Source organism: Sturnus vulgaris, chromosome 3, assembly GCF_052056855.1.
Source record: "Sturnus vulgaris isolate bStuVul1 chromosome 3, bStuVul1.hap1, whole genome shotgun sequence".
Lineage (NCBI taxonomy): Eukaryota > Metazoa > Chordata > Aves > Passeriformes > Sturnidae > Sturnus > Sturnus vulgaris.
The window spans coordinates 51,035,271-51,055,216 of NC_142245.1; the positions used below are offsets into that span (position 1 = coordinate 51,035,271).

Sequence of the window (19,946 nt, forward strand, 5' to 3'; positions counted from 1 at the left end):
GGAGTTGAAGTGATGTAAGCTGGTATCTGTTTGATAGCATATAGCTTCAATTCATGTTTGAGCCAGTGATCTGCCTTGAATGAGTATTGCAGCATCACAGTGGGCAGTGTGTGCTGCAGTAAATGAAAGCAACTGCTACCATCAAACTAACATTGTTTGCAAGAGCGTGATTCTAAATTGTAAGAGGAAGAGCCACTTGTCAGAGCTTGTGTGTGTGTACAAGCAGCCTTAAAAATAACTGCAGCCAAGAGATTTCTGTTGTTAATTGGATTAATATACAGGTATGTTAAATGACCAGCAGTCTTTATATTTTTCCGATTTGTGGAAAGAGACTTTTTATAGCTCTGTTTGAAATCTTGTTGTAGATATAAAACCTCCGCAATTTGAAAATATTTCAGTTTAACTTTGAAAATTGTACCTGAAAAAACTATGCCTCTAACAAGGAACAGACCATGAGCACACCTATCTCCTGCAGTGCACCCCACAGGGTTAAAAAAATTAACTCCACTAGGCTGAAGCATGCTAGCTTAAGGACTGCAAAAATATTAGCTCTGAAATGCAGAGGATGTGCTATGTGCTGTGAATGGACAATTGCTATTCTGCAGTGCCTAGTGGGAAAACAAGGACTTTGTGTATTGCAAATGCATAACTGCAGCTCCTCCATTTCCTTTGCTGTATCTTCACTGATGACTGCAGAAACAAAGAGGTTTGTCACAGATAAGCTCTGTAGTTCCCCATCTCTTTGAAGATGCTGGAAGATATTTTCTCATATCATCCAACAGCCCAAAGTCAAGCTTAGTTGGGTGAACTGTTATTCTGTAATCTCCGTGTCATTCTCTCTTCCTTGGCCCTCCCCAAATTCTTACTATGTGAACTGCCAGCTGTTTTCAAAAACTAAAGTGCTACTTCTCTTGGGCTCAGGTTCAGAAAGGCAATTATCGTGTTGGTTAGATGATTAATTTGTAAATTTAACTAAGAGTGTGTCTCAGACTGTAGAGACTATAACCTGTTCTGTAAGGAAAAATCCTGTAAGTATATGAGTATATCCAAGTTTCCAAAAGACAATCTGTAAGATATTTGCTTATAATAATTTCTGGGAATTAAATTATTGACTTCTTTTGATAAAAAGTTTTTAGAAAAGCTTTGTTTTTAAGCTGTGTATCTGCATGTTGTGCATCTGTGTTCCATGGCAACTACTAGTGGTGGTACTAATAGAAAATATGGTAAGTGGACTTCAGTGGACTGAGGAAGTAAGTTTTGCTGGTTTAGTAAGAAAAGTTTATCTGCAGTGTTTCCTCTGAACAATCTCAATTCAGCATCTAGAAAAAATACAATTCTGCAGTGGATGAAACACTTACTGACTGATTTGCACTCACATGGTCTCAAAAAACTGTATATTGCACTGTATATTTCATGGGCTATGAATGGTTGCTTCTTCTGAATTTATTTCTATAGGGTGGACAGGAGCTGTCACCAGTGAAGTTCCAGTGATTCCATCAGAGCAAGGCAAACTCTGCTGAGCTTAATCCAATATACTGCAGATCACTTTTTAAAATTTTAAAATGTTTAATTGTGTAAAATATTATATAAATATATCATTATAACAGCAGCTCCCCTTTCTCCCTGTTTGTGTCCTTTTCCCTTCTGAAACTGAGCCCTCTGCTTGCCCTTACCAGACCTCTAGGTAAGTCATGGTAGCAGACTGATTTTTCGATGTCTTCATTGCAAGTATGATGTGTATTTGAGACCCTTGATCATATGTAATTCCTCTTCACTCATCACACAGTTCTTCTACCAATAGCTAAAGCATATTTTAATGAGAAATTATCTGAAAATTGGTATTCTATTACACATGTATGGTTTTCTTGTAGTTTTCCAATCTCAGGCAAAAAACTGCTCTTGTACTGGTCAGTTTCTTTTATAGAAACTGTATGAAGCAAAATGCCAGCTACTAGCCAAGCCAATACTGTCAATAGAGTAAAACCTGACACATCTCTATTTAATCATAAGAAATATTTGAGACTTAATCTCTCCTCAGATCAAAGTAGATATATGGCCAAAAGCTCTTGATGAGATTCGTTTTGGTTTCTGGGCTAACAGAAAAAACAAGTTGTTTGGTGCAGCCAGGAAGATGTAAATAGGAAATGTATGTAAATGTAAATAGGAATTCTTAGCTAGTCAGTGTTGTTCATCATCACATTGTTACTCCATTTTCATGCTTGAAATTATTACAACATTCCATGTGCTTGTCACAGGGTGAAAGTGAAAGGGACAGCTGCAGTCCTACTAGCTGCCAGAACAAAATCAAGTCTTTTGTAGAGAAATGATGGTTCAGTATTCCTCCTCTCACATCCATATTGGGTAGAAGATGTCAGAACTATGAAATTCATCTTTCTTGTTCCTCAGCCAGCAAACTGGCTTACTCTTGCAGGGGCATCAGTTCTTACACTTCCAGTGAAACATTGGCTTTACATTTAGTGTGAAATTTGCACTTTCCAGTCACAAGCTTTAGGGTGTAGAATTGATGTTATTTAGAGTTTATACCCTGATGACATTGGGACACAGATGCAGCCTAAGTGTACAAAAGAATTTCAGGAGATCTGATGCTTTTTCTCTCTCTGGCCACCTCAAGGTGCATCAGTTTTGGCACCTAAAGATGGATGATGCTGAGAAGATGGGTCACAGTGCCAGGTACCACATATGCAATCAGATTGCATATGCACAGGTTGCTAGTAACCTTTTGCGTTTCACAGTAAATGAGTAGAAACCAAATAACATGCCTTCTGACAGCAGTAGCTGTTTTCCAGATCTGAAATATTAGCTTTGTATAAACACTAGAGAGATAGAATGCATTTTTTTTATTTAAGACGATTTGTTTAACTAATTAACATAATTTGAAAATGCAAAGTCAACTTCTGTAAGGTTTTTTTTTTGCAAAAAGAATTCTGTATCATCCTAGGAGCTGTGGAGAACTGTTAAATTTAATTTTTTCTATTATTCTTACTACAATGCCATTCCAAAAACACTGCATTTGAAAACAGTATTTGAAGCTCTGAACCCTGTTGTTTCTGTTATCCTCTAACAGACTGTGGGATTCAGTGGGATATCAGAAGATATATTGCAAGGGTTCTCAGCGCTCAGGTCTGCACTAGTGATGGCTATCTGTTTTAAAGCCTCCAGTTTTAAAGTAGAAAATTAACAAATCAGAGCCAGATCAGATAGAACAGGGTGTATTCGCAGAGGTGAGACTTCAGTGACAACACTGTAAGTGAAAAGTTTGTGACAGAGAGAATTCTCAAAACCCAGCAGTCGAATGAATTAAGCATTTCTTTTGCACACATTGAATTGTGTGGTATCATCAGTCCATTGATGCAGTAATTTTGATACATATTTGTCACTTGTCCTGTTCTTTGAAAAGTGGAAAGTCTAGGGCTATCATTTGACCATGTAAACTGTGTCAAACGAGAGAAACTAAATTAATGAAATGGTCCTATTGAGTTGTGTTTTTTTATTCTGTTCTTTCTCCCAGTAGGAGCTGTGAGTGCGGATGGATAAGAACTCAGTTTAGCTACTTATTTAAGTCACATAGTCTTGCGGTGGCATATGATATTCTTCTGCTAGCTTGCTGCCCAGCCAAATAAGACATCCGCGTTGCCTGGATGGATAAACATAGCTGATGACCTCTTCCTCTTAATAGGTGGGCATGAACAGTTAGGATTCTTCCAGTCACACACAGAGAAAAATTTGTTACATTTTTAGCTAAAGAAGAATTGCCCTCAGACACAAGCCGCAAGATTTACTTCTCTTTAAGCAGGTTATTTTTTAAAAAGCAGAAACAAATATTTAGAAGAAGCAGTTGCAGAGGCGGTTTTTTTCTGTAGCTGGTAGGTTTGTACTAGTTACCCACAAAAATTTCTGGTATGAGAAAACGCACCAACTAATATCTCACTATGGTGTGTGTTAAGGCTGGCAGTGTAAAGTTTTGAAAAGAAGAGCAGAGAATCTCCTGTCAAATTAAGTTTAGCTAATTGCCGTGGTGGCATAAAAACACAGTTGTGGGGCAACCGCTATCAGGATCTGTAAACAATTTTCTGCATGGTTGTTCACAGCAGAGTCTGTGATACAAACCCATCTGTATGTAGGAAATGTGTTTTGAAAAGGATGGTCATTACCTTTCAAAAATTAAGGAGGTAGGCATGTTTTGACTGAATATGCAGCAGCTGAAGAATGGCTTAGAGAAATACACATGTGTAAAAATGAAATTAAGAAATATCAACTTAACTAGAAAACTCCCAGAGGACGGTATTGATCTGCTGTGTGATCACAGGAACTAATGATCCTGCTGGCAATTGCCCTTTATTACTCCTGAAAGAAAGGATATGTATGCTCATGTTCTTATTCCTTCTCTTTCCCTGTACACAACTTTACACACTTCCTATAGGGCATGTAAAGACTGGCTAGGATCTGGGGCTTCTCCTAATATGAGGTGGCAGATTTACCATCAAGTGTGCAAGGATTCATCTCTTGGTAGAAGAGGTGTGGATCCCCATGTGGTTGCTGTGCAAGCAAACACATATTGACATGAAACACCTCAGTACTTTCTCAGAAATGCAGCTGTCATCCAAAGGGTGTAGCTGTTTTCCCTTTATGCAGTGATCCTGGTATAGAGTGACAGCTGGGACCTCTGCTTGCACAGCCCCAGAGGACATAATCTGCTTCATAATTCTGTAGAGGAACAGGTATGCAGCTGCACGCTGAAGTACACTGAAAATGGGCAACACCTGAAATTTGGGTTTGCCTTTTCCTTAACTTCCCACTTGGCTTTAAACCTCTGGGAGGGTTAGACTGAATGAGGGCTTGGTGCGTACCAGGCTGCTGTGATGGAGAAGACCTCACACAGACACCCAGAGAGAGATGAAAACAGGTGCACGACACTTTCATGGAGAAAGCAAACTTCTGGCTTCATTTTAGCTGAAAACCATGTTGAAACAGGCTGTTTTCTAGGGCCCTTTCTATTTCAAATGTTGGGAGTATGACTTGGCTCTGTCTGACTTACGCAGAGTCATTTTTGTTTTACACACTGCCATAACATCTGAGTATCTATTAATAACAATGTTCAAGTAGCATCAGAATGGCCATCATAAATGTAATTAGGCCATTTATCTCAGTTTAATCAATATGGTCCTTAGAAGACTGTAGGACAGTCAGGAAAACAATAATTAGTCCTGATTAATAAAGAAGAACTTGCACAACAGCAAGTTGCTTTCTGGTGTAGCCCATCTGAGTACAGTTATTAAAAAATGCTTGGAAATGCTCTTACAATACTAAATAAAATGTCTCATTAAAAAATATTTTTCTTGAGCAAACTGTTGATATCAGCTAGAAAGATACAACTGGAATGCATTTCTTCACCAAGCAAACTCCTCCAGTGCACAGTTGGTTTGTTTTACTAGGACTGCTTTGAAAAGCAGAACAACTAAAAGATAAAAACAAGACTCAAATTGAGGTTCTGTATAAGAGTGTAAAATGTCATGATTCCACTGAGTTCAATAGGACTCCATCAGTTTATACCTTTGAAAGATTAGACTCACTGAGCTTTCAGGACTAAAATGCATTCCTTCTCTTCAATGGTTAGATCCAATTTTAGGTTCATTAACCTTGCGTCAGACCTGTTTTGTACCAGTTTTCCACAGCTTCCTCAGCACTGTGGTGCCACAGGGCTGTTTTCCTGGTTCCACAGAAGCTGTGATGCATTCTTTTCCTTCCATCACACTCTAACCTGCTCCCCCCCTTTCCTTTCTCACAGAAAATAAATGTTTACCAGATTTTATTTGGAATCAGATCCCTACATTTAATTTTTAGCTTATGTGCTAGCATCTGCAAAACTTTATGTATTTGTAATATAGAAGGGGCTGATGTTGCTCGTTTTCAGAGCAGACCATGATCTGTTTTGAGGACACAGCCATGTAAATAATATTTTTAAAAGCTGAGGAATAACAGGAAAATAGTAATTTTGTTTAGGAACCAACATGTACTGTGCTGTATCACAAGAAAATTTTCATGCAGTAGGATTGTAACATCTTGTCTCTTTGAACCATGAAACTATAACTATAGCAATCGTATCCACTACCAAAGTATAACCTCTGTAATAGTATGGTAACAAACACCAGTGCAACATGAGAACATTGAATGAAGTTCATCCTATATATCATCATCAAAGCTGTTAGAAATGGCCAGGCTTTCTAAAAAGCTAAAATTCACTTTAGTCTCTAAATGAAATGGCTGGATCTGAGAAATTGCTGTGCATTAGAGGTTGCCTGGGAAATGTTTTCACTTTTTACCTCAGATAGCCAATAGCCTGTTGTTAATGCTTTCAAGAAGGTGTGAAAGAAAAGATTCAAGTTCCTCTTCTGCTTCTGTCAACTTTCCTGAGGTGGATTGCCACTGCAGTGTCCACTAAGGGTTGAGCTTTGTCTTCATGGGGCCTCCAAGAGGTGACCCACAGTCCACTCCCCACCTTTAGCCCCAGCGTGGAACTCGAGCTTCTACACTGATGAAGGGGCACATAAAGGTAGTTTCAGGCAGACACTTACCTGCACTCCAGGAGTTCTGTCCTGAATCTAAGAAGCTTTCCTGATGGGTGTTTTCTTCAAACGAGCACCTCCTTCTGAACAAATTTTGTACCAATGAATAGTTGTTTTTAAAAAGAAAGCTCAAATATATTTTACAGAGGGAGAAGAAAAAGTTGCTGCTACTACAGAATGTCCATCTCACTTGTGAGGAGTGAGGGGTACAGGGACATTGTTTGGTTTGGGTGCCTGCTCCTTGGCTAAGGTGAGAGACAGATGGTTGGACTACATGATCTGCAAGATCTCTTCCAACTCTGATGATTCTGTGAAGTTCTGGTGACCATCCAGTGACCATTTTAGTTTTTATTTTATAGCGCCTGAAATGAAAGCTCAGAGATCACTGAAACCTTTAATTTCCAAATATTTCAACAATCCTCTTCTCACTCTCCTACCAATAGACTTAGTTCTACTTCTGCTTCTTATTTTCAAATAAGTGGGAGAAAAATCAGCAATCCATACTTTATTTATAGGATCCCTATAGTACCAAATAGATTATTTCTGCATGAAAATTTGCTTGTAGAGTTCACTTTTTTTTTAAACTGTGAAACATTTGCTTTAAGAAGAGGTTTCCATATGCACTACAGGTATATTATTCTTATTCTTATTCTTATTCTTATTCTTATTCTTATTCTTATTCTTATTCTTATTCTTATTCCTATTCTTATTCTTATTCTTATTCTTATTCTTATTCTTATTCTTATTCTCATCCCTCCCCAGATTCAAAAAGTCTTCAGGGCTTCTCTATCAGAACAAAGGAGTTTGGGATTCTGCTTGAGTTTTTATTTTTTGCATAAGCACCATAGCAAATATTGTTTCAAATCCAATAATATGACAAAGGGAGGATTATAATGTTTCAATATGTCAGCTGATTAGAAAGGCTCTTTGGGGGCAATGTCACAGTAATCTGGACCACCTGATATGCCACTGCAGCTTGGTATCACTATCTTAGAATTTTTAAATTGGTGTTCATGGTTTTAGAGCACCACTTGGAAAATAATTTATTAAAAGTTTAATCATTTTTACTACTAATGTGAATAATCTCGAGTTGACTTCTGCTATTTTCTAAGTTTTAGTGAAAACTCTCACATTTCACAAAAAATAAAGCTAAAATCATTCAATGTCAATTTGTGCTTGGTATTGCACCTTTTTATGATAGCTGATGAAAATTAGTTTGCCAATAAGCAAACCAATTCCTAAAATGTCTCAAAAGGTTCTGATGTGTAAGACTTAGAAAATAATTAGCAGAGAGGTCTCAGTGCTTTCTAGCCACACTTTAATTGTCATCTTTTGACAATACTTTGAGAGTTGAACTTCTTCAGCTCTGGCTTTAGGAGAATTTTGGAAGCCTCTGAGGCAATTCCTCAATTTCTAGAAACATTTCCTGAAATACTATATTAAAAGGGCATTTCTCCTTTGTGAATCTGCAACCCTTATTTTCTCCTGAGAACATTTGTCTTAAAATGATATTTTCACCACACTGATTTATAGGTTCTGGCATGGGAAATAATGCTCTTTCTCCTAGTAGCAGACAGAGAATTAGTCACGATCTGATGTTAACAGCTTCTTCATTACCTAAACTGTTTTACACTTTATTAAGTTCAAAACAAGCAAATCTAATGCCTTTGAACCAGGGAGTTCTTGTCCATGTTGCAAGTATACAAGACATTAATTAATTTATAAAGTAACAATAGTAAGTCAGTCTCCGTAGCAAACTGGGAACCAAATTGTGATACCAATGAGTTCTGCAGAGAAGTGCCACTTGAGTGCAGCAGAGAGAAAAAATTGGTTTAGCTAATTTACATTAAAACATCAAATATTAATAACACCGTCAACAGAGCTGCTCTTGTGGTTCTTCTTGGGGCATGAGATTCAACATATTTTACCCTCATATTTGACACACTACCTATTTGTCCTCACTGGCAACAAATAAAGTGCAACATAGAGGACGATAGGGTGATTCTGAGATACAGGATACTGTAGATTTCAGTGACAAGCAGAACAGAAAAGCTTTTATAAAGAGTCAGCCCCGCACCAGATGTTTCTATTAAGTCACCAGTAGTGCTATAATTTTGGTCCCTTAAATTGCCATCACTGCTTTTCAGAGTCAAGTACTTGCTGAGCACACAGGTTGTTTGCTAATTAATGTCCCTCTGCATCTTGCCTGTGAACCTCTGGCAATTCCTGCAGTTCCTTAGAGCTGGAAGAGGAGCTCATGGAATCACAGAATGGGTCAGGTTGGAAGGGACCACAGTGGTCATCTGGTCCATCCTCCTGGCTGAAGCAGGGTCATCCCAGAGCACATGGCACAGGATTGCACCCAGACAGTTCTGTAATATCTCTGGCGTGGGAGACTCCACAATCTCTCTGGGTAATCTGTTCTTCTGCACATTGGAAAGTTAGTTATGTAAAGGAAATGGCCTTAGTTTTAGCCCAGGCAGATATGAAATTGTGTCAGCCTAAGTTGTGACATTACCATATATAGTATAAGAAATTATAAGATATTTTTTATATTTCATGCATGTAATGGCATCCACTGTTCTCAGAGTAGTATAAAAAGCTGTGTTAATGAAAAAAGAGGATGTTTCTGAACACACTGATGAATAAAGCAAAAACTGGGGTTTTTAAGAGAGGCTTTACCATTGTTAGTTTTACAGATAGAGACATAGAAAGAGTTTTAGTTTCACTTGGTCACCCCAACACTTTTACTTTATATGAAGATTCTTTTAAGGGCTGGATTCAGAATTTTCAAACTTACCCACTTCTTTAAAATGTTTTGGGAAACTCATTTTGAAAAGCGTGACCCTTCTGTCCATATTTTATACATTCACAGCAGCTGCTTGCTACTTCTAAAAAATTATCTTCTTACTACATTTATGGATTAAGGCTCTCCTATCTAACTTATTTTAAAAAATTGAAATATCAAAGGAAAAATAATCTTTTTTCCTCTGATTGTGAACCATTGCAAGTACGCTGCCCTGATCTGTGAGCAGTTACAGGCAGTCGATGCACCCTGCTGTGGGCAGGCTTCAGAGGAAGGTATAGCCTCATCTATCAGAAGATGTCAGAAGCATTTCAGATTGTGACTGATAAGAGAGTGAAAGAGAGAAAGGCAAGCAGATATGGTATCAGAGACTCTGTATCCCAAATAGGAACATGATATCATGTTCAGACTCATACCAAATGAAATGCTAGCCTAGGAAAAATTGTATTGAGCTAAGAGATTATTTAAGGCTCTTGCTCTATGTTGCAAAGTGTGTTGCAGTAGCAGCAGAAAATATGAATATATTGTATGTAAAATGTAAGTCACATCAGTAACAGTCATTTAAGTAAGATACCTGCATCCCCCACAGGTAGAAATGCAGATGGATTAAAGACTACTTTCTGGAAATGGCTTCCCTCTCTGTGGATAAATGTTTTAAAAGTTGGAGATTCAAGCTTTTGTCATTCCATATTTTCTAACTCAGAAAATATTTTTATTAACTCAGAGATCATTTAGTGTTTAAACACAATACTTAGGCTTTCTATTCTTTGTCTCTGAATCCAGTTATTTGACTGCAGAACAATCAAACATTTGTTTAAGCAGTTTATGTTGACAGAGTTTTCTACTATGGAAATTTGCCATTTCATAAAATAAATAATTGGTTATGGTAAATTTCTCTGTGTAGTAGGGATTGGGAGTTCTTGAACTGAGGATAGAATGAATTCGTGTATCTATTTTATTTTTATTATTTAAAGAAATAAAAACGAAGTGTTAGTTCACCTACTGTATGCACCCTGAGTACAAACTGTACCCATCTCTCTCTGAACCCGAAGCACAGACTTGTTTCATCAGGCAGGGTGGAAACCTCACATACCCTGCAGCTCTGTTCCTATAGGCACCCCCACAGCAGAGAATGCCAAATCGAGTGATCCCATAGCTCTGCTAAGAGTGCAGCTTTCCTCAGCACCACTGGGCACAGCTCAGGCTGCGAGCAGAGTCTCCCAGAGTGAATCTGTGGTCTCTGACCCCAAGCCCTGACTCTGCTTCCCATTGTGCAGGCAGGGTGGGGGCGGATAGGGAGTGAAAGAGTGGAGGAGGGAGAAGTGGAAAAGGGTGGATACAGATAATGATGGGGGGGCAGGAATTGCACTGTATCTTGCTATCTTAAACATCTGTAATAATGCACCTTTCTCTATCTGATACTGACTCTAAAATTGCTGATATTAAGTCAATGTCATCACTGCTATAAAATTGCTGATACTAAGTCTATATCAGAATTGTTTCTCCTTGTTCCCATCAAGTCTTGATCTTTTGACCCCCCCCCAGTATTTTTACACAAGTTGTTCATAAAAAAAATTTAATCTGTCAGACATCAGGGGGCTTGGGTCCAGCTTTACACAGATTTCTTTACGGTGGTGGGCTGCATGTCTATGGTGACATAAAAGCTGTCTCCAGCATGAGGATAAAGATTGTATAGGAGACATCTCTGTGAAATTTCAAAATAAGCTGCTAAGAAACTGAAGATTATCATTCCTCAACACTTCCCTTTCCAAGTGCAAGAAATATTTCTCTCTATTTTTCAGAGAAATCATCACATGTTTAAAAGAGAGTAATTGAGACTACAAATCAAGTATAACAGATACCACAGTCATAATTTATAGAGTACTGTAAAGTATTAGTATTCACCCTTGAGGATGAGGGACAAAACAGAAAAAAACCTGAGAAGACTGCTGGAAACTTAAAGATTTGCCCTTTAGGAGCAAGAAACAATGAAGAATACTGTTTATTTACTGCAGAATGTTTTTTAAACTCAATGGTTCACCCTGTATCATCCCATTGCATGCAATTATCTGGACCGTTCACACAGTTTTTGAGAATTTGCTATTTGATTTGATATGTGAAATCAATTTTTTATTTGATTTGATACATAAAATTTTCAATTTTATTTAATACGTGAAATAAAAGCCATTATGGCATTACCTGCAAATAATGTGTTTCACAAGAGCAATAATATGTTCGTTTGATTTGGTTTTTTTACATATGGGTAACCGTGATTTTAAATATTTTGAATGTTTTAGATCTTTAACCATGTATTTAATTATATGAATAGCTTTGCATCTAGGAGTGTTTAAATACTGAGGAAGAGCCAACGTCTCTGCAGGTCTTGACAATACCACTACACAGTACCAACAATTGATTTCTCAATTACTAAATCATTTTTAGGAAGTCTGTATGATATTTAGTCAATGATTGCTTTGGAAAACTGGCAGAATATATCTATAGATTTGAAGTATTTCTATATTCTTATATATCACTATGAAAGATTTCAGCTGTTAATTGTTTGTGAGTTATTAAATACAAATATGAAAAAGAAATTAAGATCTAACACAAACTCATAAGGTGAAAGATCATGTCTGTGACGATACTTAATCTGTCAAGGTATCCTGAAAAACTGCACAGTACAGAAAACTTGATAGACATAAATCAAATTTTCTTTTTATACATGAAAGAAGAAGACTGCTTGATTTCATGGTAATCTTCTATGTATGGAAGAGGGCTATGTGACATAAAGAAATTAGTATTGTTTCTAATTTTAAGATTCAGCTTATATTTGAGTCTAATAATAAGAAAAATCCTGTTCTCCTGTTTTATCAACCAGGCCTTGCTGGTTTATATGTTTTAACTAAGTTCTGTGTTAATATTCTGGCAGCTAATCTCTACTGCATTTTACTTTGAAGAGCCAAATATTTAACAGTTTCTGGGATTACAAAGCTTTTGCCATATCTCCAAACAAGTATTTGTGCATAAATAAATTAATTTGGCAGAATTATGCACTTGGCAGACATTGTCTTGTCACTAGCACATCAGCAAATCAGGCCCTTGTCTAGATTCCAGGTTCCTAATCATTCTGAAGAAATCAGTACAGATTTAAAATAAACTTGCCTACGGGCACCTGAAATTATTGTAACTAATGAAATAAGCCCTAGGAAATGTAGTAGTTGTTCTGAAATTGTCATTTGGTTCTGACTTTAAAGATGTATATTCCCCTCTCTCTGTTGCTGTAGTCATTTTGTACTTAATCCTCTGATGGCATCTTTCCCTTTAAGTGATTACCCTTTGCATCTTCTTGGCACCAGGTTTATTTTCAGCAAGCTGTGCTCAGAGTGCTGGCAGCCATCCCAGGGAAGCTGCTCTGCCTCGGTGGCATTTGGTACATGGGAATTCCAGAGTAAGGAATGGGCAAAGGTTACCACGTGTTTTACATCACTCCAAGAAACATCAAACTAGACTATTAGTGTTTGACAACAAACAATGCACGAGGCCTTTGGGCATTGCGGTCTGTCTAATTCTTTATTTTCCCTTTCCTTGTACCTCCACTCATACCAGCCACGTTGGAATATTACCTGTGCATTTTTCTTGTAATATCACCCCATGATGTAGGAAGTCCTGGTAAAAGATGCAGTTTGACACAGCATAATCTAAATGCTAGGGAATAGTTTTAACTCCCAAGAAACAAACCAGTTGCTTAGTAAGATTTGGATAGTTGTACTTTCAGACTTCTCCTAGCCTTTGCTGTTTTAATATTTTAAGAGTCTGATTTCAGCCTAGAAGTTACTATCACTGTATGTTCCAAAAGCAGACAAGCAGCAGCTTTTTTTTGCACAGCAAAATTTGCTGTTCTTCATAATCAGAAATGTCCTATCAAGAAGCCAAAAATGCACAGATTAAATATGCATATACATGTATATATGTTGCCAAAAAAGAAATGGCAGATCAGTTTCCACAATTCCATTTCACAGTGAAGTTTTGGTTGTACTTCTGCCTGATGGAAGTTTAGCCGACAGAGCTCTTTAGCTATGTCTTCTACAGGATCCTGAAAGCTGATGGTGAATCAAGTGTGCTGCCTGATTTGCCTGCCTCCAGACCATTTCTTGGTGCATGGTCTGCCTGGCTGTGCCTCATGGGGTGGGTGGAATGTCACCAGGATCCCCAAATGGTGCCATTGGTGACCTTTGTTTGCCCTGGCTGGCTGTTCCTGGGAGCTGCTCTGCCCATCACACTGATGGGTGGCTGAGGTCTGATGTGCCAGAGTATGTCACTGCTCCTTATCAGCTGTCTGCCTGGTGTTATTGGGAGGTTTTTTGGGGTTTTCCTGATGTGACATGTCCTGTCCTAGTCAGTTAGAGTGGTCAGTTTAAAGAGCATTGTTTGCTGAATAATGTCAGAGATTAACATTCTCTGAAACGAGGATGGAGAAAGGAATAAATAAATTAAATAGCAGGGGTGAATATAAAAAAACTGAAGTGGGCTATTAACTCAGACTGTACTGACGATTCATCTTAATTCAAACTCACTAGGATTTGACTCATACTTGATCCTTCGATACTGATCCTTAATACTTACATGAAGAAAATCACAGGCCACAATCTTAATTTTCTTTGTTTTAAATAAGGAAAAAAATTATATACTCCTTTCATTTCATGATAACACTTTGAAACAATTTTCTTCCCTAAAATATAAGGTTTTCTAAAAATTGGTTGAAGCTATCTGTAAGAAGATTTATAGCAATATAAAAATACCGTAATTTGAAATGTATATTTATTCAAGTCAATATTATGATTAACTAGGCTAGCCTTCCAGACCTACTTAGAGATCTCCTTATTAAATCTTTATAAATGGATTTGTTACTTACAGCAGAAGATAATTTAGAATGCATATGGGAATTTTTACATGAATGAACTGAGAATAACTCTTGTAAAAACAAACAGCACTAGGCATAGGTTCAATACTACAAGAAAAAAGTTACTGATCCATAATATCTTTTTCTAGTACAACATGTAGAAAAGTGCTGTTTTTCAAGAACAGAGTGTAAACAACTTACAAAAATCAGATGTAATAATAACATAAGGTCTTGCTACCTCTGATTTTCTGTATGCGTCATAGCCATGTCAAATTAGCATTTCCTGTAGCTATTTAGGAGCACTCTCTTAATTTGAATACAAGTGTCAAACGACCACAGTTTGTTATAAGACCAATCCACAGGAGCCATCTATTGCAAAGCCACAAGGCTTCCCTATGCTATTCAAGTTTACAGAGGGTGTTTTCTTCTTGCTTCGTTTGATTCATTATTTTTAAGGTGTGGAAGCTGTTCTTACTGTGAACAAGCTTTTGGGGATTTTTTGCCTTCTTTTAAAATAGTCTTCTTTTAAGTGAAGGATGGACTTGAGAACTAGCAGAAGAGAATAGAAATTCTAAGTATCTGAAGGCATGTTTGCTACTGGAAAGGAGTGAGAAGGAAGCTGTGATACATGTATGGTGTTTGGAAAAGGTAAGGGTAGTATATCCATATTTGTATGAATTTGTATTCCATAGGATCAGGAAGGAGTTTTTGACCAGCACCAAGAAGTATGGTATCAAGATGTAAATAGAAATTTTCGATCTTTATGTGAATAAATCAATATTGCCCATTTCTAGAAATCTGATTAAACACTGGACTGCTTAATTCTGACATACAGAACTATTTGACAGCTAAACTGACTCTATCCTATATCAATATGTAAAATAAAGTAACAGATCAATGCTTTTTTAGGCCAGTGAATTTTTCTATTGTGACAAAGCAGATTTTTCTTTTTTTAACACCCAATGTTGTCAAAGATTTCTAAATTATTTCAGGGTATCATAGCAAAGTCTAGCTTTACTTTAAAATGCAAAGGCAAAGACAGAGCAGAATGAAGAGAATATTTTTTTCACTTTTCCCCTGCTTTTGCTCCCTATGTATTTACTTGCATTGCAACTATCCCGTTTCTCTCTGCCATCTCCATTGCTCTAGCTGCTGTGTAATCAAGGTGACACAGAGAGAAAGGCACTGCTTTGGTCATTTAATTGGAAACAAATATTAAGTATAGCAAATGAAAGAGAAGAAGCAGTACAAGCATATAAAAGTAAGATTTGATATTTGCACAGCTTAATTGTTGCATAAACTGATATCTAAATTTTTTATATGTGAAAATGAGCTAATGAAGTATGGAACATTTTCAGACGAAAATTTTTTTCAGTGAGGTAGATGTCCTTTATATATGCTTCAGAGCAAAAGCATTTTTTTATTTTTTGGGAATTCAAACTATACTTTCACTAGAGGTTTTTGGGTTTTTTGATGCATGCTTGCTAAGTTAAATGGTTAGCCTACCTTTGAATCAGTCTTGATTCAATCTAAAAAAAACTTTGTAGGTCTTCTTAATTCACATTCCTTAATGACTGCAACTTCTACTGAGATCTTTAGAGGTTCACAGTTTATTAACAATCTATGCTGTGAACACACATCTGGAGCACTGCACAGTTCTGGGCTCCCCAGTGTCAGAAAGGCATGGAGTTCCTGGAGTGAGTTCAGTGAAGCACCACAAAGATGAATAAGGACTGGGAGGATCTGTCATGCATGGAGAGGACAAGAAAGCTAGAAGACTGTTCAGCCTGGAGAAGAGAAGGCTTGGAAAAGATCTTGTCACTGTGTATAGATGGTTGTGTCACTGTGTACGATGGAGTGTATCAGAGAGAGACAGACTGTGCACCAGGCAATCTCCAGAGGTCCCTTCCATCCCCAACCTTTTGGTGACTCCAAGCATGGCACACATAAGGCTGGCAGAGTGCCAAGCCCCACAGCTGTGGTAGCACTGCCAGCAGACACCAGCTGGAAGTGTAAATGCCAGTAGTACCATCTGGGGAGAAGACAGAAGGAGCATCCCTCTATTAACAAGTTTTCTGTAGCAGGGAGGTACAAGCTAAAAAATTTTTTCAAGTTTAGAAATTAGTACTTTTGCCTCTTCAGCAAAACAATGCAGATAATTTGTTTCCATTATCTTTTCAGAATATTTTGAGTATATTCTGGATTATGTCTGTTCCTGCTTTTATTAATCAGGTCAAATTATCTTTCAGAACATTTTATCCATTAATTCACATTCAATAATGTACCCTTTTGGCACTGGGCATTCTAGGTCATCTATGCTTTGATATTTTTCTGGCACATCCATTAGTGTACTATTCAAGTTCAAAAGGAACACAATAGTAAATGTTTCAAATATAACATATGCTTTTAGTCAGTATTTATGCTTTCAGAAGATGAATAAGAGTCCCATTTCTTGTGATGTTCCAAATAATTGCTACTACAGGTAATTTGAAGGCCTGATTTTGTTTATGTATATGCATGTGTGTGTACATGCCCAGGCGCTGGTACTTGTATCTCTTCCAAAGACTGTGAAATCCACAGGGAAGCCACATTGTAATTTGCACATAATTTACCTTTACAACTTCTAATTTTTTTGAGCATATCTGCTGCCTGTGTTTGCTAGATTTATTCAGAAGGGAAAATATTTCTGAACCCACTGATTAATAGCTTGTATTAGAGGGACAGGGTTATGTAAAAGCATCGGCTGTGTGTTCTCTGCTCTAAAAGCCTAGTACCGCAAGGGTTTTTATAACTATTAATGAATCATAATTTATAATTCAGGTAGTTACATCCCTGAAAATTTATAGGACTCTCAATCAAAACAAATGGAAATTTACTACAAGTAACGCATAAATCCCAAACAATTCTGAGTTTAGAAACAACCTTGAAAAACCCAGTGTTTTGTCCCTATCATCAACAGATAAAGTAGAGAGCCTGCTTCTGTGTGGTAGCCCTGCTTAAGAGTCTGCATTTGAAGATGAGAAGCAACATGTCATTCTGTGAATCTGATCTCACACAATATATCCCAGGTCCCTTGTTACAGTTATCTTTAATTAATATTTTAATTAAAGTGTATCAAATGAATGTAATGAGCTCTGTAATAAATCTCCTGTGAACTACAGCAGAGTTGGAATATCACAATAACCATGAGGAACTAGCACAGCGGTAAGAACCAAAACTCTGCAGAACTTATTAAATCTCCTGACATGTCCCAGTCTGCCCTGTTTGATTAATATAATCATCCATGTGGTTCATCTTGATCAAGAAATGGCAAAGAATCTTTCAACAAAATTATTTTTCACTCCATTAATGTGGAGCTCTGTATCTATTACCTCAGTATAACTGAGTTGGATTTGTTCTTTTCTCAGGTAAAAATGATTTGTCTTTTAAGACAGTCTCTTTCTAAAGCTGATTGTTACACTGTGCTTATTCCCATTGTTAGGAACCTCTTTAACTTCAGTGTAACTAGTCAGCAAAGAAATTTCTTACCAACATAAGAAATAGAGAATCTGAATGCAGAACAAATAGGCCTGTGGAATTTTTCAGAAGGTGGTATTTCAACACTGTGGTGTTGTGGCTTAGTCATTTTGGCAGCAATACACTAGAAATATACCTACCTGAAACCTCTGAAAGAAATCACGTACCTAGGGGATGGACTGACTGCTTAGCTTACTTCTTAATCTTCATTGCAAGGTATGGATAAATTGCATTTGCCAATTCTTGGCTACCTGCTGGCAATAATTACCTTGATTTTGGTGCTGAATTTCAGGAGTATCTTTTATTTGTAATGGTTAGAGGATGCAGCCAATTGGAATATCTAAACATGGTTCTTTCCTGCTTAGCAACCAAAATTGCATTCAATATAGTGGAAGTGGATGTGTTTCAATTTGTATGGTGTCTGTATGCATAGTTTGCTGAAATTTTAATTTCACATGGGCATACATTGCAACTTCATGCATTGAAACCTAATGATGTGATTATCAGCATAAACTGAGATTTTGTTAAAAAGATACATGGCTTGCTTACATCTCCTATCCAAGTTTTTACAGAGTGTTTTTAGCAATAATCTAGTTGAACCTTCCAAGTGTGACTGCATATTCTAGTTACAGAATAATGAATGAACAGAAAAGGCTGTATTGTTTGCACAAGGTTCTATGTAAATAGAGTTTTCTGAAATAGTCAACATATTAGTTGGATGCTAGTTTTGTGAAGACTTTGTTTGACAAACTCATAATGTTCTAAAGGTTGATCAAAGCTCTTCACACATATCTATGACAGAATTTGCTTTTCTTCATTTTTCTACTTTTCAGTAGCAGCAGGCCTAGAGTTATATTAGGTTGAGAAAAGTTAATTCAGTGAATATTTGATGTCATACATGACAATAGCAGTAAGAGGCTTACTAGTTCTTAATGTGCCAGACTTTTAATACTAGAGCTGTAAAACACTTTTATATACACTCTACATGTAATAATATAATGCACTTTTATATATACTACTTATATTTGTCCTTGCATAGCTGTGTTTGTCATATTGAAGATTTTAAAATTATAATACGTTTGTAAACTCTTATTTGGCTCCTGATTAGTTATTGACGTGGAGAAATCTGCATGTGATGTATAGTAAAACAGTGTCTCCTTTGTTTGCCAGAGACAGAAGAAGTAGACAGTGATGATGCAAAATAGACAAAATCATTCCATAACAAGTAAATGCATTTTGTAGTTTTCAAGTTAGTAATTTTTAGTTCTTTATTTATTATCTTGTTCTTTAGTATAATGTTCTTATTGTCATCTGCAAAGCTGCTTGTGATTTTAGTGCAGATCCAAAGCCCAATAAAATGCATGGGAAGTTTCTCTTCAGCTGCAATAAACTTTGTATCAATTCTCTTGTCTGAGCGCTTCTCATAGGTTCCTGGTAGGAAAAAAATGCTTGCTAAGTGTTTATATTGCTTCTTCCTAATAGTTGTAATTTGTAAATGGCATGTAAATATTGTTCTTTATCATATTTGCTCAACCTAGTAATAGCATTTTATGCGAGGCACACCCACTACATTTGCCACATGAGACTGCATTAACAGTGATGGTGGCCATATGGCATTTTTCAATTTCCATGTAAAAAGAAGTGCTCATGCAAAAACAAATGAGCCCTTTATCTACTGTTTGGGCCCGTAAGATCTTACCAGCTTTGTTGTATTCTTCCATTCCTCATGTTTCAATATCACTGTTTGTTTAAAATAAGACTTGCAGGAGGGCAGGAGAAAGGATCTCTGACAAAATGTCTTGAGTGCTTGACAGTGTCTGAAGCTTTGCATTTATATGCCTTGTAGTTATACAGTTATACTTGAAGCTGGATTTCGATGATCCTCATAAGTCCCTTCCAACTCAGGATATCCTGTGACCAACTAAGATGTGATCAGCCTTAAATAGGAACAAGAACTTTGTCTGATGGGGCGTCATGGTCTCTCGTTGTGTCAAAATTAATTATTTCAGCCTCTTGTACCTTTGTGTGCTTGAGAGTTCTTTGAGAATGTGGATGATTTATACACAGTTTACAGTTTACTAGCTACTTAAGAGCTGCAGGTTTGATACCCTTGTTTTATGTCTGCTACCCTAGACACTTC

General features: G+C 37.0%; 1 protein-coding gene across 3 annotated transcripts in view; it reads left to right on the forward strand.

The window, feature by feature from the left end:
• Positions 1–19,946, forward strand: part of PDE7B (phosphodiesterase 7B) — a 167,756-nt gene that overhangs the window by 1,214 nt on the left and 146,596 nt on the right. The window lies entirely within an intron of this gene.